Below are 16,321 nucleotides of genomic sequence, written 5' to 3'. Positions count from 1 at the left end.
GTGCATAGTTACAGGTGCATTTTAAGAGGGAAAATTAATAATCCAGCAGGACTGATTAATTTACTGAGGGCCAAACACCTGAAGTCATTATTTTCAAGTGATGTTGGCATGTGTTAGTATAATCCACCTTTTCTTTACGTAATTTCCTCAGTTTTTCAAGACAAAGCAAACAGCTCATAATAATGACACACTCCTTCAAACCACAACTTAGCACGTGGTGAACTAATTCAAAACAGGTCCACTTGATTCCTGTTTCTCCTTCCTCTCTCTTTCCCATCTCCACATGTGAATGAAATGAATCTGTTGAGGTTTTCATGCTGGGAAAAACCATATAAAATTCTTTATGACTGCAGTCTTGAAGAATGCTTACCAGGGAGTAAGGCCAATTGAACTCAATATGACTTACTTCTGAGTAAACAGATCTAGGGTTGGGCTTTAACCATGATTAATTCATGCTAATTAATTCATAAGAATAGATTCAGAACAGTTTAAGTTTAAACAAAGCCATCAACTTAGTTTTTACTTTGGTTTGGCTCAGGTTCAGTAGGTGAAACATGACTATGGTTAATGTTCAATTCCAGTGCAGATTCTTCACATGATTCCAACTGGTCTTATTGTTTACACGCTTTCAGAGGGATGGGTGCACTCCTTCATCCTGATTCTAACAGGCCTTTTCTTTCTGTACTTTGTCAAAAAATTCACTTCCCAGGAGTTCTTTGAAATTTCAGATGTGAATAATATGATCCATTCCAAATGTCCTCCATTGTTTCCAGCCTTCTCAGCAGCTGTTTTTCTTCTTCTCATCTTGTGAACCCTTCTATGCATCTTCAATTTCCCAAAAATCTTAATTCCAGCAGAACTGATAGGCAGGCAGCTCCTTGGTCCCTTTCTAAAAATAATGCTTTGGGGCTCAGTGTGGTTCTCAGTGGAAAGATCACAGGGAATTGTAGTTTACTCCTGAGGTTCAGGGATTTTTTGACTTTAAAAAGACCCAAGGAGCTACTTTCTCCCGTGTCCTGTTTCATTGCTCCTAGAAATTACAAATATTGGGGGAAAGGGAAAGAGCCGTTTGATTACAAAGCAGGTTAAAAATTAAAAGTGAGTTGGCTTTCATCATGAAAAGCCTGTTATTTCCAAATTGAAGCATGTGCCACTGCATCCCAACTTTGTCCTGCTGCTTCAGACCAACACACCGGCTCACCTGAATCTGCCGTGTATTATCTGCCAATTGCTTTGCAACTCTTCCTGTTGGTTCCCACAAAGAGTTAAAGGGGACCATTCATAACATCTCTTTACCTCATACTTTGTTCTTGCCCGGAATTACTCAGTTTCTCTTTCGAGACAAAAGGACATCTTGTCTGGAAGGTGCTGTTTGTTTGTTCACTACAGTTATTGGCAACCTTTCTCACTGAGATTCTTTAACGAGGACAAGTTGCTGGGGTCAGTGAGGGCAACCACTTGCCACCTGGATCCCTGCCCATAATGGTTACTCAAACTGAGGGGCTTTCCGCACTCCTTCAAAATCGCACAATGTTTGCCAATTGAAAACGCTACTGATTTGCCGTTATGCACAACGTCGTTGACAATCTGCCACACACCTGAAACCGATCCGCAAAAAGCGCTTCGTTGTAGCGCTTTCAGGGAAATCCCCAAAAGTGGATTCACCTTCCGGAAAGCGCTACACTCCTGCAACCAATCTGCAACACTAGCGGGAAAGTTCTGTGCGTTACCATTGTTGTGGTTTCTACAAAGTCCCTCCCCCTGGCTCTCTCCTCTGATCTTCCGGCGAAGCGATCGCCGTTTTTTTTTCTCCGAGCGAGCGGAGATCAACGCACCGGCGAGCCTCCGTTTAGCCAGTGAGGCTTCCCCGGCTGCAGTCCCTCCCCAGAGCTGTTTAAAGTCACTAAGCAGAAACAACAGAGAAGCCCGTTTGCTGATGTATTTTCCCTTTATTTTTCACACTGTTTTCGGCCGAAAATCGCGCCCGTGAGGAAGGGGGATTTTTTTTTCACTCGGGGGGAGCGTGGCAACGATGAAACGGCAGCTCAAACACACCTGCCAGCTGGATGGGTCTCTCCGTTGCAACGAAGCAACGCATATTCGTTGCAACGTGTGTGTGTTTTTTTTTAACCTTTCTTAAAGGGAAAGGGGCATGCTAACGGCCGCCCATTGGCTGCTTGACGGCCAGGGGCAGGATGAGCTCGGCAATAGCGCTTCCTTTCTAGCAATTTTTGCCGAGACCGGAAGCCTGTGGGAAAAGATAGAAACGCAACTGGATTCCACTACAAAGGCAGGTATGCATAACGACGAATTCCACTAATTAAAATGGCGATTTTTCGTTCAGCAAACAATTTGCTACAAGGATCCCGGTGCGGAAAGCCCCTGAGTGACCACCGGATAAGAGAACCCTCCCAACATCTTCCAACAATGTGTAATAATACTGAATCAAAGAGGTTTACTGTATGATCATTTAGGAAACTTGACTCAAGATTAATAAATCATTTCAATCACAGCCAGTCAACTGTCCCTCAAGAAGGGCTGTCTCAAAACCTACTTCACACAATGTAATGTATAATGAAATACACATGCAAAATGGGGGAGCAGCTGGCATGCTGGTCTGGACCCTTGCTCACATGCCTGGTTGGGCACAGTTTTTGTCATTAAAAACCAGAAACAAATGCTCAGAAACAAATGGAGAACCAGTGTACCAACCAACATAGGCTTCCTCCCCATGATCAGGAAAGTTCCTTGCTCCCTCTTGTAGTCAGTGATAGACATGACCTCCCTCATTTGCTGGGGGAAAAGGGTAAGCAGTACAGCTAATTTCCACTGTGTAAATTAAGCAAAAAACTGTTTTCACAGTCTTCCTATATCTTGATCTAGATGGAGAAAAATTCTGCTTTATTTTGAAATGAAAGCTGGGAATATAAGCCAAATGAGTTGGATTCTGGGTAAAATTTGGCCATCTGGACAGCAAGCCTATAAACTGGGGATTTCATATCCAAACCTCCAGTTTCTGCAGCTCAGCAAATACAATCCTTTACAGAAGATCAGGCATATTCTGCCTGTAGGACATATTTATAAAGGAGGCTTGGAAAGTTTGTCACCAAGAGACATCTGCAGCTTTTTCTTAAATTTCCATCTTTTGTTTAGTAAACCAAGACTTCATTTCCACATCATTCTGGGAAGACAAAGAGCTTCTCCATGTCAATTTGCATGTGCTCAGCATCTTGTTTAAACTGTGCTGGAGTCTGTACAAAACAGCTATGCATGCTTCATTTACGCACCAATACAGTACTGATCACTGGCATGCAACCTAAGCATGCATAGCTGCTTTGCACAGATTGAACTACCATCTAAGGCAGAGAGATGAAGCCAAGTCCCATGGGCAAGCTCTTGGCTTTTCCAATATCACGTTTTAAGCAGGCGCCAGTCCTTAGCTCCTATAAAGGAAAACATGCTTGCTGGCACTATTGTCCCACTTTGCTCAGAAAGAAGTAAAGCAGTTTCTCAATCTGCTCTCAAATATCTGGATACTGGGATGCTTGGCAAGGACTTGACACTTATTATTTTTAAACAGCTTGTTACAATTAGATTTGATTTGATTGCACTAGAATTCTTTCATACATTTGATAAATCTAATATAAGCCTGCTAGGCTATTCTATTCCCCCTGATTTCATGATGTTACTCTGCCCTAGGTTTCTTTATGCTGGCCACAACATTCTGGGCTACAGGACTCGTTAACACGTGAAGCTTCTTTAAACTGAATCAAACTCTCGGTCCATCAAAGGCAACTCAACTGTTCTCCAGGGTTTCAGACAATGGTCTTTCTCATCACCTACTGCCTGGTGCTTTTTAGCTGCAGATGCTGGAGATTGAACCTGGGACCTACTACATGCAAAGCAGATGCTCTGCCAGTGAGCCACAGCCATGTGGGCACGGTTTCAAATCTTGGCCAATGTGTTCAGGGCTAGATGATGAAGATGATTTGTATATCAAAGTTCCTCTTTATCTCAGTGGCCTAGTTTGGATGGTGCTTGGCCCTACCTGTGGTGGAAATTTTACATCTGTTTTTTTCCCACAGGTCAAAGGGTTTAGGCATATCTAGAGAAAGCAGTAGCCAAAGGATAGTGTCTGGGTGGCAGGTTGACATGGATAGAGAGGTTGTCAAGAGGCATTTAGCTGCACTGGATGAGTTCAAATCCCCTGGTCCGGATGAAATGCACCCAAGAGTGCTCAAAGAATTTTCCGGAGAACTTGCAGAACCCTTGTCCATCATCTTCGGGACCTCTTTAAGGACTGGAGATGTCCTGGACGACTGGAAGAGAGCAAATGTTATTCCGATCTTCAAAAAAGGGAGGAAGGAAGACCCGAGAAACTGCAGACCAGTGAGTCTGACCTCTGTTGTGGGGAAGATAATGGAGCAGATATTAAAGGGAGCGATCTGCAAACATCTGGAGGACAATTTGGTGATCCAAGGAAGTCAGCATGGATTTGTCTCCAACAGGTCCTGTCAGACCAACCTGGTATCCTTTTTTGACCAAGTAACAGGTTTGCTGGATCGTGGAAATTCGGTTGATGTCGTTTACTTGGATTTTAGTAAAGCTTTTGATAAGGTTCCCCATGATGTTCTGATGGATAAATTGAAGGACTGCAATCTGGATTTTAAGATAGTTAGGTGGATAGGGAATTGGTTAGAGAACCGCACTCAAACTTGTTGTCAATGGTGTTTCATCAGACTGGAGGGAGGTGAGTAGTGGGGTACCTCAGGGCTTGGTGCTCGGCCCGGTACTTTTTAACATATTTATTAATGATCTAGATAGGGGGTGGAAGGACTACTCATCAAGTTTGCAGATGACAACAAATTGGGAGGACTGGAAAATACTTCGGAAGATAGAGACAGAGTTCAACGAGATCTGAACACAATGGAAAAATGGGCAAATGAGAACAATATGCAATTTAATAAAGATAAGTGTAAAGTTCTGCATCTGGGTCAGAAAAATGAAAAGCATGCCTACTGGATGGGGGATACGCTTCTAGGTAACACTGTGTGTGAACGGGACCTTGGGGTACTTGTGGATGGTAAACTAAACATGAGCAGGCAGTGTGATGTAGTGGTAAAAAAGGTGAATGCCATTTTGGGCTGTATCAACAGGGGCATCACATCAAAATCACAAGATGTCATAGTCCCATTGTATACGGCACTGGTCAGACCACACCTGGAGTACTATGTGCAGTTCTGGAGGCCTCACCTCAAGAAGGACGTAGATAAAATTGAAAGGGTACAGAGGAGAGCGACGAGGATGATCTGGGGCCAAGGGACCAAGCCCTATGAAGATAGGTTGAGGGATTTGGGAATATTCAGCCTGGAGAAAAGGTTCAGAGGGGACATGACAGCCCTCTTTAAGTATTTGAAAGGTTGTCACTTGGAGGAGGGCAGGATGCTGTTTCCGTTGGCTGCAGAACGGAGGACATGCAGTAATGGGTTTAAACTTCAAGTACAACAATATAGGCTAGATATCAGGAAAAAATGTTTCACAGTCAGAGTAGTTCAGCAGTGGAATAGGCTGCCTAAGGAGGTGGTGAGCTCCCCCTCACTGGCAGTCTTCAAGCAAAGGTTGGATACACACTTTTCTTGGATGCTTTAGGATGCTCTGGGCTGATCCTGCGTAGAGCAGGGGGTTGGACTAGATGGCCTGTATGGCCCCTTCCAACTCTATGATTCTATGATTCTATGAAATTAAGAGAGATAGCAAGAATGTGCCTTGCCTACCTGGTGCACCAGCCTTGTCTTCAGTGGCTTAACAGCTAAACCAGTCATATCAGTCATCCCAGGCACTCTGCTAACTTTCAGGATATTAAGACTTTGCCACAAGTCAACCAATATCTAATATTCAAGACCAATAAAGTTTAGTTTCTGGGTATATATGAGAACTGAGTGACTTAGCATGTGTAGTTCGATTTCAAGCTGATCTCCTGTTAACTCCAGGGAGTTCCACTGTCCTGAGTATAATAACTTGCAACTCAGCAGCCTCTCGATCCAGTCTGGTTCTTTTGCAATAAAACAGTTATTTTGAGGTCCCCTGAAAGGTTGAAATGTTCCCCTACCAGTTTCCCATTTTTGTGATTCCTCATGTCAGATTTGTGTCCATTTATAACTTAAGACCACCCTTTTAAAAAGAAGAATGTTGTCCAACGTGATTTTGGAAAAAAATCAAGTTGTTAAAAAAAACCCTGAAGAAAACAAGGTAAATTTCAATTTACTGCCAAAAGAATTTGGCTTTTCATTTGGTATCTTGTTTTGGAATATTTGAATGTATGATGGTTCTCTTTTGCTCAAGTGGTGACAGTGGGCCTGCTGTATTCTAGCAAAACCTTGGCAAAAAGGAAAGAACAACATCTGGGCTCTCAAGAGAAAAGGTGAGCTAATCAGCTATTAAGCAAGTTTGGCCTACGCAAACATAGCAAGAGTCTGTCAACAACTCAGTTATGTGAGAGCTAAGAGCCTGGAGGGGGAAAGAGAGGAATCTACATTTTTTTTTAAAAAAATGTATTTTATATCAGTGCAACAGAATCTTGAACTATTATCCCCACTTTATCTTTGCCATTTCTTCTTACTGTAGAAAATGTACACACCCCAGGAAAAGTGGCCATGCTTTTCATGTAGACCTTGATACATGGTTCCAGATGGCAAAATAACTGTTAATTAAATCAAACTTATAATATTTGTGGTTCGGTTTTCATGATTGCATTTAAAGGTCTGTTGACCATACCATAAAGGTTCTACTTCTAATGGGGAGAGGATGCTGACAGAGGACATGGGCAAGAAGAATAATGGCTAAAGCTGCTAAATGGGCAAATTTAATTCTTACATGAGATATTCAACTGACATTGAAGTTGCCAGACGTCACAGCTGGACTAAAGGATCCTGGTTTCAAATCCTGACTTTGATAAAAGCTAGTAGGAGACTATTCAGTATCTTAATATGCATCATGTGTCTCTTCCAGGATTTTGTAGTTGGCAATCGCTCTGAAGTTTCAGGGTCACACAAGCCCTTTAACTTACTAGGAAAATCCTTTTGTGGCCATTGCCTTGGAGGAACAAGCCAAGCAGTGGCAGCTTTTACCTCTACAAAATTTGAGTCCGGGAGCACCTTTAAGACCAACAAAGATTTATTCAAGGCATAAGCTTTCATATGCATGCACACTTCCTCAGACAATTGAACAGAGATCATAAGAGTACAGAAATAAGGAGAAAGTAAATTAGCAAACAGAATCATAAGGTCCAAAATATGCAGTATGATCATTCTTTGCTAGAAAAGCAAATCAGTACTTTGGGTTCAATTGTCACTCACAAAAATATTGTGGCAATGAAAATGTCAAGGTTAGTGAATAATGGCAGACACTTTCCCAGTTGTGCAAAGAAGTAATTAAAAGCGACTTATTTCTAGCCTCATCCATCTCCACCCAAGCATGGTGGCATCCCCACAAATGACAAGACATGCCAAATTTGTTATTCTGTCCTGAGAACAGAGATAGATTCAGATGGGTAGCTGTGTTGGTCTGAAATAGCACAATAAAATCAGAGTCCAGTAGCATCTTTAAGACCAACAAAGATTTTTCAAGGCATGAGCTTTCGAATGCAAGTCTGAGGAAGAATGCCTGCACTTGAAAGCTCATGCTTTGAATAAATCTTTGTTGGTCTTAAAGGTGCTAATGGACTCTGATTTTATTGAGAACAGAGAGTTAGATTATAAATAGCATGGCATACTTACATCAAATAACAGTCTCATTGTCCAAAATAAACTATAAATAAGAAGGGATTGTAAGGAATGTGGATATAAGAGTTGAATGAGGTTAGCATATGTAGTAAGATAAGAAACCTATGTCCTTGTTGAATCTTGGGTATTCCATTGTTTTGAGTGTTGTAATAACTTGCATTTCTGCAATTTCACTTTCTAGTCTGTTCTTGAATGTTCCTTTGCAATAAAACAGCTACCTTGAGGTCCTTTATTGAATATCCTGGAAGGTTAAAGTGTTCCCCTACAGGTTTCTCAGTTTAGTGATTTTTGATGACAGACTTGTGTCCATTTATTCTTGGGTAGAGGGTTTGATCTGTTTGCCCTATGCAGAGAACAGAGGGGCATTATTGGCATTTTATGGTATATACAATATTAGAAGATGTGCACATGAATAAGTGTTTGATGATGTAGGTGATATTGTTAGGTCCAGTGATTGTGTTGTCCAATTGTATGTGGCAGCAAAGTTGGCTTCTGGGTTTGTTGCAAGCTCTTGTACCAGTGTCCATGTTCAAATTAGATGATGCATTGTTGTGGGTGAAGAATTGTTTGAGATTGGAAGGTTGGCTGTCTCTACAAAAGATTATTTCTTTCCAGTCTCCTTCAAGAACCTTGCTCCTTTTTTGATGTCAGCAGAGCAGAATTGGGTAAGGTCTGTAGTTCGAGGATAGAGCATCTGCCTAGCATGTAAATGATTCCAGGTTCAATCCCTGGCATCTTCAATTAAAAGGAGCAATAGTCAGTGACCTCTGCCTGAAACACTGGAGGACCACTGCCACAGTATTAGCAGACCAACAGTCTGGCTCAGTATAAAGCAGCTTCATATATAACTGGACACATTCCAACACATTCCAAAGAACTAAACAGTGTTTATCCATGGGTTCCCAAATTGAATTAGTTTGACACTTCAATATGAAAATATAGGTATAAGTGAAATGTATAGTAACATGTTTCTTTAAGACTAAAAATCTGTATCCTCGTCTCATGAAATATTAGATCCCTGAAAGCTCTTATCTCTAAGATAAGATTTATGTATTTTACTTATTTACTAGGGGCAAAGCCTGTTGTATCCAGGAATACAACAGGTGCTAGAGTTTGGCGGTAGGGAGAAGATGGGGAGGAGTTGTCCAGTCTGTAAGGACATGGGATTTAATGTATGTGTTGTGTGGAAGGTTGTAGTGGCATGGTGTCAAATGAGGGCATGGGTGTGGAGATATGGGTGTCAAGAACATGTGGTTTGGAATGTTCGTTGAGTGTGGGAGAGGACTGACGTTTGGGAATTGAGGCATAGTGGTTACAGATGAGCTTTCCAGAACCATGTCTTCAGATATGTGAAGGGAAAATCAGACTGGAGACTCTTTTTAGGGGGAGATTACATGGCAACCAATTCCTCCCAGTTCTGTGTCATTTCCCTTATTGTGTGAATTAGGCCACAGACACTGAAATGTCCCCCTGCCCTAATACACATGGGGTACACAGGTGTCTACCCTGCACCTTCTGTCTCCATTTTTTCACTGTTGATAAAATGTTATGTGCCCACATGCTTTTTTCATGGTTGCTCCTTAGAAGAAGAAATTGATTTTTATACCCTGTTGTTTACTATTCAAAGGAGTCCCAAAGTGGTTTACAAACACCTATTTCCTTTGTCTCCCCACAATAGATAACCTGTGAGGGCTGTGGGGCTGTGAGAGGTCTGAGAGAACTGGGAATGGGCCACAATGACCCAGCAGGCCTCAGGTGTCTCAAAGCAGTTTCCAATCGTCTTCCCTTCCTCTCCCCATAGCAGACTCCCCATGAGGGAGGTGGGGTAGAGAGCCTCACATGGAAGCTGGCAATCCTAAGAGGAAGTCTCTCTGTGCACAGCAGTCTTGACCTTAGTAAGGTTTTTTATACTGGATTTGTATTTGCCAGGCCAAGGTTGAAAAAAGTCACTACACTTCCCATGTCTCTCTAGCCATTTACTTGTTCATCATTTTCAGGCTGTAAATAGTACAGTTTCAGACTGTAAACATTCTTTATTTAGATCTTCCTGCACTTTCCAGACTCACAGGACTGATGCTGGTCTGTCTGTCTGCACCCTAGAATACAACCAGTTGCTAGTAAGGGCTGGCCATAGCCCATAGCCCAGGAAGGACACACCTGCACCACTCCCTCCCAACTGCAGCCTGCAAGGCTATACCATAGTATCTAGATCGCTGCTCATCTCTAGATTATAATGATCAGCTCTGCAGGCAAAAATGGCTCCTTTGAAGGCATTGTATGATTTTGAAGTTCCACCTCCAATCCTCCAGGAATATTTCCAACACAGGGTAGCCAATCTCCAGGTGGGGCCTGGAGAGCTCCTGGAATTACAGCTCATCTGTAGAGTATAAAGATCAGCTCCCCAGGCAGAAAGGGCTACTTTGGACAGAGTTGTGGTGGAGAAGAAACATTTAAGGCCTCCCACACAGGTTCTTGTTGAACTGAGTTGAGACCTACTGCCTCTGTTCTCATCCCCCTTGGCAGCCCTTCTGACCTCCTCTCCTTGTGGAGGTCAGGGCAGACTGGCAGCAATGTCTCCAGATTGCCCCTGGCTGGGCTGGGTGGGCCCTGTCAGAACTTTGGCCCAATCGCGCTTTTTGACTGGCTAGAACTCTGGCCTGTCCTGGTGAGGGCCCAATCGGAAGGCGCTTCACCTGGACCGACCCTGCCCACTCTCCGCCCACCAGGCCCTTAACCAAATATGATACTGCACACCGAGTGGTTACATATTTATTTTTATAGCTTGCCATTTCCAGTTGGCTCAGAGTGGATGACAACAGGCATATACATGCAATGGAGTACATTAATAACTGTTGATAACAATTAACCTTTTCAAATTAAATTATTAATTACATTGTATTTAATTATATTATTAACTTGTTAAACTACCTTTATTAGGGTCTTGTAAAGGGAAAGGGGATCTTCATTTCTTTTGGACAGTTAGTTTGAGGATGGTGTGTTTTGGGGGAGAGGTCAGTGTTGTCTCAGTGTTAATTTCCTGGCATGATACAGTTCGTGGTTAGAGTAAAGGATAGTACCTTCCATTGCAATGTTAGGAATGCTCTGTGTAGAGTGTATGATGTCATCATTTGGAATTTCTCCGGGATTACAGGGATTAATATGTCTCTTCTGGGGAATGACATGAAGAGGTAGTCCATGATCAGTGTTGTGTAGGTCATCTAAAAGACAAATGAGGCCATCACAATGTGCTTTGAAATGGTTTGGGATCAGTCTACAGATCATGGACTGATCATGATTTTTGTGAAAGTGAAAGTGAGCCATTTGGCATCCTAAGGCTATGTTCAGATAGTAATGTCCCCATCCAGTTACGTGTTTTCAGGCTAAACAAAAAGTGTGAGCAAAGTACCCACTGAAAAGGGTACTTTTCATACTTAAATAAAAATATTTAAGTATGCAGATTAAAACATTTTTTGAGCTGTTCAGTTTTTTCATCCTGAATTCCCTGGTTTTCCATCTATTACAACCTGCAAAATGTATTTGTTGTATTTTCTGGGATGTGTGGTTAGTGAATAAAATCAGCATATTGAGACCCCCCCCCAACTCCCATCTTAAACATCCTGGGGAGGGGGAGTGCTGACTTTACTATGATTTTTTATTTCATCTTGAAACAAGATGAACTGTTTTTGTTCCCCATGTAGTTGCCACAAAGATTTTCAGTCAGAAATGCATTGGAAGTTCCATGCTCAGAACCTAAACTCCAGGCAATGCAGGCCTTATTCAGACTGGAATGTGGGAAGAACACCCCCCCCCTCCAAAGATGTATTCCTGAACTGATACAATTCCAGGGAATTGTGCCACTGGCCAAGTGTAGCACATGCAAATTCCCCCAACGGGGCAAATAGAAGCTTGCTGGGGACAGACAGTACATGCACATTTCTCCACTGGAGTAAATAACAGCACCCTGGGACCATTTCATGTCAGGGAAAGTATGTATATATGTGTGTGTGTGTGTGGGGGGCGGTATAAGCTTTCTTCCTCCAGATCCAAATCAGGCCCCACATACCTAGGAAATCAGGTTGAGTACAGAAGTCTCAGACTGCTTTATAAGTATATGAACCTGTACTTAGGTAATCATATTTTGTATAAAGGTTACTTACCCATAACCTGTATCTTATTCTAAATAAGCATATACTACATACTGAACAGACAAGAATACAAATTATAATCTCAGTAAACAAATGAATAAGTAAACAAATGAGACAAAGGTCCATAAAGACGTTAGACACCAAGATATTAATAACAACCTGAAGAGTTTGCTCTACTTAATGTTATGGTATACAACAGAGTTCTGTAAAACAAATCTAAAAAGTGCCGGCAACCAGATTCTCAGCCATTATGTGGCCATGGAGGACAGGTGGCAGCAGTGTGCCAAATGGGGCTTGGCTCTGAGCCTACCCAGCTACCACTGCTGCTTGTTTGTGGGGTTGCCTGTGGTCTCCTGAAGGTGGGAATGGCCTTGGAGGATGAGCGGCAGCGGTGGCTGGCGAGGCTCAAAGCCGAGCCCCACTTGCCACTGCTGCTTGCTCTGAGAGGCTGCCCACATTCTCTTGAGGGTGGTGGTGGCCTTGGAGGACAATCAGCTGTGCCAGTAGATGTTTCCACATCAAAAATATCTGTGGACCTAAAAACCTTGTGATATAACTAAGCTTATGTTCTTGCTGTGAATCTCTTTGACATCCCACTCTCGTGGTTCCTTCCATTTGTTCCATTCACTGCAGAGGTAGATGTCTCCATGTACATACATTTGAAGCTGGGACCCCATTATTTTTCATAAACTGATTTGGTGATGCATAGATTTACTATTTCCCTAGTGGGGGCAGGGGATTCCCCCACCCCCAGCTCCTGTTGCCCTCCAAATAGCAGGGCAGTGCTTAAAAATAAAAACCTTCTGCATCCTCTGCACTGCTACATCTCTTTCAGGGAAAACCCAGAAACCACAGAGTTTCTGGGATTGCTAGAGTTACCTTACATCATATCTGAGGTTGTCCCCAAAGTGTCAGAATGGGCAGCGGATGTCAAGTCCCCATTTCCCCACTCATAACCTTTATGCCACTGTAATGTACTGTGCAGAATCTAGCAGACCAGCCATTAACATCTCTCTGCAAATACTAGTACAAAATGAAGTACCTACAAATAGTTGATAGCATTTTCAGAATCAAATCCTAAAATAATTCTGTGGACATCCAAAATATTCCTGAGCTCATTTACAACTGGTAATTGCTACATAATACTGTGAACAGCCTTCCAAATGTCAGTTGTAATACAGCTCTCCTCAGCACAGAGAAGAAATCAGTCCAAATTTAGCAAGACTTGAGCACCGGGCAAGAAAGGGGGAAAGTGCTGGAAAGTCTGATTAATATATTCCACTCTCAGAATTAATTTTGCCATTCTCTCATCAGGTGTGGTGAGGATGGCCGCTCTTACCCAAGGATTGTAACTGCTTAGATTCGAGGGCTAGCCTTAATACAGCCAGTAAGGAAGTCTGTGCAGAGGCCCTGATCCTGGCTATGAGACTGGAATGCCTCTGAGGCTGAAAGCCGACACCAGCCAGCTGAGAAAAGGGCACTGTGTGAAGGCTGTATCCAAGACAACAGAGTATTTTCCTCGTCATGCATTTGTGCAACGAGGTTAAAGTTCTATTAAAGCAGCAGCTGTTGTATAAAATATGCTTAAAACTGGAAAATGTGCATTACTCATGTTGCAGTTCATTAGCAGTAATGTAGGATATGTAAGATAACCTTATAAAAAGTTCCTGCACTTTTGGTTAGGCTTTCTGTGCTCTGTAGCTTTATGAAAATGTAGTTTTTTCTAGTTGCCCACAGTTTAAAGATGATTTTCCATTGTTTAAAAAAAGGATCAGACCAATTTTATATCTTGATTCATTCTTTTAAAATTTAGCCATAATCTTGGTCAGCTCATATATTACATACAGTCATACAGTACTACTAGGGATGGGCGCTGACTGACTCACAAACTAAAGTTCATTATGAATTTTAGGTAGTTCATGGTTTGCAATGTTTGCAAACTGAAGAGATGCCACAAACTTCCACGAATTTTAGGACAGTTCACAGCAGTTCTTGGTTGTTTGTAAAGAGCAGAAAGCAGAGGTTAAATGGCTCTGAGCCATTAAAACTCCTACTTTCTGCTTGCCATGAAAAACAGCTGAGTGATAGGGAGCAGAAAATAAGGGTTTTAAATAGATCCAAGTCATTTTAATCTCTGTTTTCTGCTCCCTGCTGCCCAGATGTTTGTTTTAAGTGGCTTACTCCCTATCTGCCATTTTCCAGAAGATACTTCAATGTACAGAGTTCTTCATCATCAATAAAGATAAACCCAGTATTATTTGGCTATTTCCACAATTCATAGTAGTACTACCTAGTCTCCCAGATTAGCAGCAGCCTTCTTCTTCAGGGTATTGTTATTAGAAATTTTATAACAAATACAATCAGAAAAATAAGAAAAACAATCTGCAATTACTAATTTGTTGGTGGTGCCCGCCCCCTGGGAGGTTTGCCTGGCCTTGACCAGGGCCAAGGCCTTTTTAGCTCTGGCCCCGACCTGGTGGAACGAGTTCCCTGAAAAGCTGAGGGCCCTGCAGGAATTGGCGCAGTTCTGCAGGGTCTTTAAGATGGAGCTCTTCTACCAGGTCTTCGGCTGAGGCCAGGCCGTGGGAGATCTGAGGGGCCCTTCCAAGTCAGACAGCTCCCCTGTACTCTTCCCTGAGGCACCAGGTGGGGGCTGCTGGAAAACAGGATGAGGAGGCTGAGGCTCACTTATTTGCCACTGGATTTTAGTTTTGTAATGGTGGATATTGGATGGTTTTAACTTTCTATGTGGAGTTTTATTTTTATGTAACCTGTCACGAGCTGGCTTGCCAAGAGCAGCGGGGAATACATCTAAAAACAAACAAATAAATAAATAAATAAATAACAATCAACAATCATATCCTTCTCTTATGAGATCTTCTCTTGTTTTAATTTTACACTCGTCTTGAGAGAAATCCAGTATGTCTAAATTATTTAGCAATTTATCTTTAATTAACATTTCATGTCTGTAAAATGCTCCTTTTACTGAAGTGGTGGTTTTTGGACAGAATCTGGATTAATACTTGTTCGGCATCCTCAATATTGCTTGTATAATATTTTTCTTTTTAAAGCTCACATTACCTTTTCATACCACAAATAGCCATGCCACCCAAATCTTGTTGTCCTTTAAGAATGACAGAGTGGGTGTTGCTGATAAATAGTTTATTAGAATTAGAAGGATAAGAATCATCTTTGACTGCTATTAAGTGGACCAGCAGAAGGAACATGGGGGATTAGTGATGCAGTGATGTCACTTCCAGCATGACCCAGAGGAAATGGTACTGCATGGGGGGAGGGTTGCTCTAGCATTTGCCCAAAGCTCTATGATTAAACATAAACATTTTGTTACTAGACAGAGTCCGACCCCTGAAAGTCTGTCCTTAGGTTAGCAACCTGGCTTTTTCTGCAGTTGCTTACATTTAAAAACCCTGAAATTTCCCAGATTGCTTATCAGTTTTGATCCATGTGTACCTGACCCTTCTCCCCAATGGAGAGCCAAAGCAGTTTGCATTGTTCTCCTGTCTTCCATGTATATCCACACCTTAATATGAGAATGTGTGACCCAGAGCTGAACATTGCTGTAAGTGCTTGGCCCCAAAGCCTCAAACCGGTCTCTTTTTCTATGGACATCTATGATCTGAAGACTTTCCACAGAAGCCAATAATGCGAAGCAGGAGTGGAGAAATGGGTGGGATGGGCAGAAAAAGAAATGAATGTGCAGGACTGTTGTTTTTAGTGGCAGCTTAGCATGGTTATACTAGGAGATCTGACAAAGTGGGGGCAGGAAAGAGAAAGAACAGGCTCATGGTGGCTCCTGCCTGCCACATGTGGTGTGAGCGCTGCTAGTTCATGTCCACCTACCTTGTACAGGATAGGGAGAAGAAATCTTTCCACATGGAGCATCTAGGCTACTACTGGCCTTTGAGCACAAAATGTTCAATGACTTTGTGGTCTGAAGGGGTGTTTCTTTCTCTGCTCTTAAGGAAGGTGTGCCTCTGAAGAGGCAACTCATCCTGGCAGTGACCCATTGCAAACAAAGAAACTGCTTCCTAAGGAATTACCATTTGTCTTCATAATTAGGGCATAAATCAGCCTTCTTCTGGGGATATGAAAGCATGTTCTCATGACTAATAAACAGAGCAATTTCAAAAGAATTAAGCTTTCCTCCCTCTACTAGGGTTGTTAACAGCTGTTAATAATATTCAGTTGGGAAAAGTGTGAAAGAGTGTGAAAGAAAGAAAGAAAGAAAGAAAGAAAGAAAGAAAGAAAGAAAGAAAGAAAGAAAGAAAGAAAGAAAGAAAGAAAGAAAGAAAGAAAAGTTAAGCAAGCAATCTCCTTGTTTTACATGCAGTTTTGGAAGATAACACAAGATTACTGAAGTAGATTAGTTTAAAA

The sequence above is a fragment of the Paroedura picta genome, chromosome 7 (genome assembly GCF_049243985.1).
Source record: "Paroedura picta isolate Pp20150507F chromosome 7, Ppicta_v3.0, whole genome shotgun sequence".
Lineage (NCBI taxonomy): Eukaryota > Metazoa > Chordata > Lepidosauria > Squamata > Gekkonidae > Paroedura > Paroedura picta.
Note: the sequence above shows the minus strand (reverse complement) of the source record.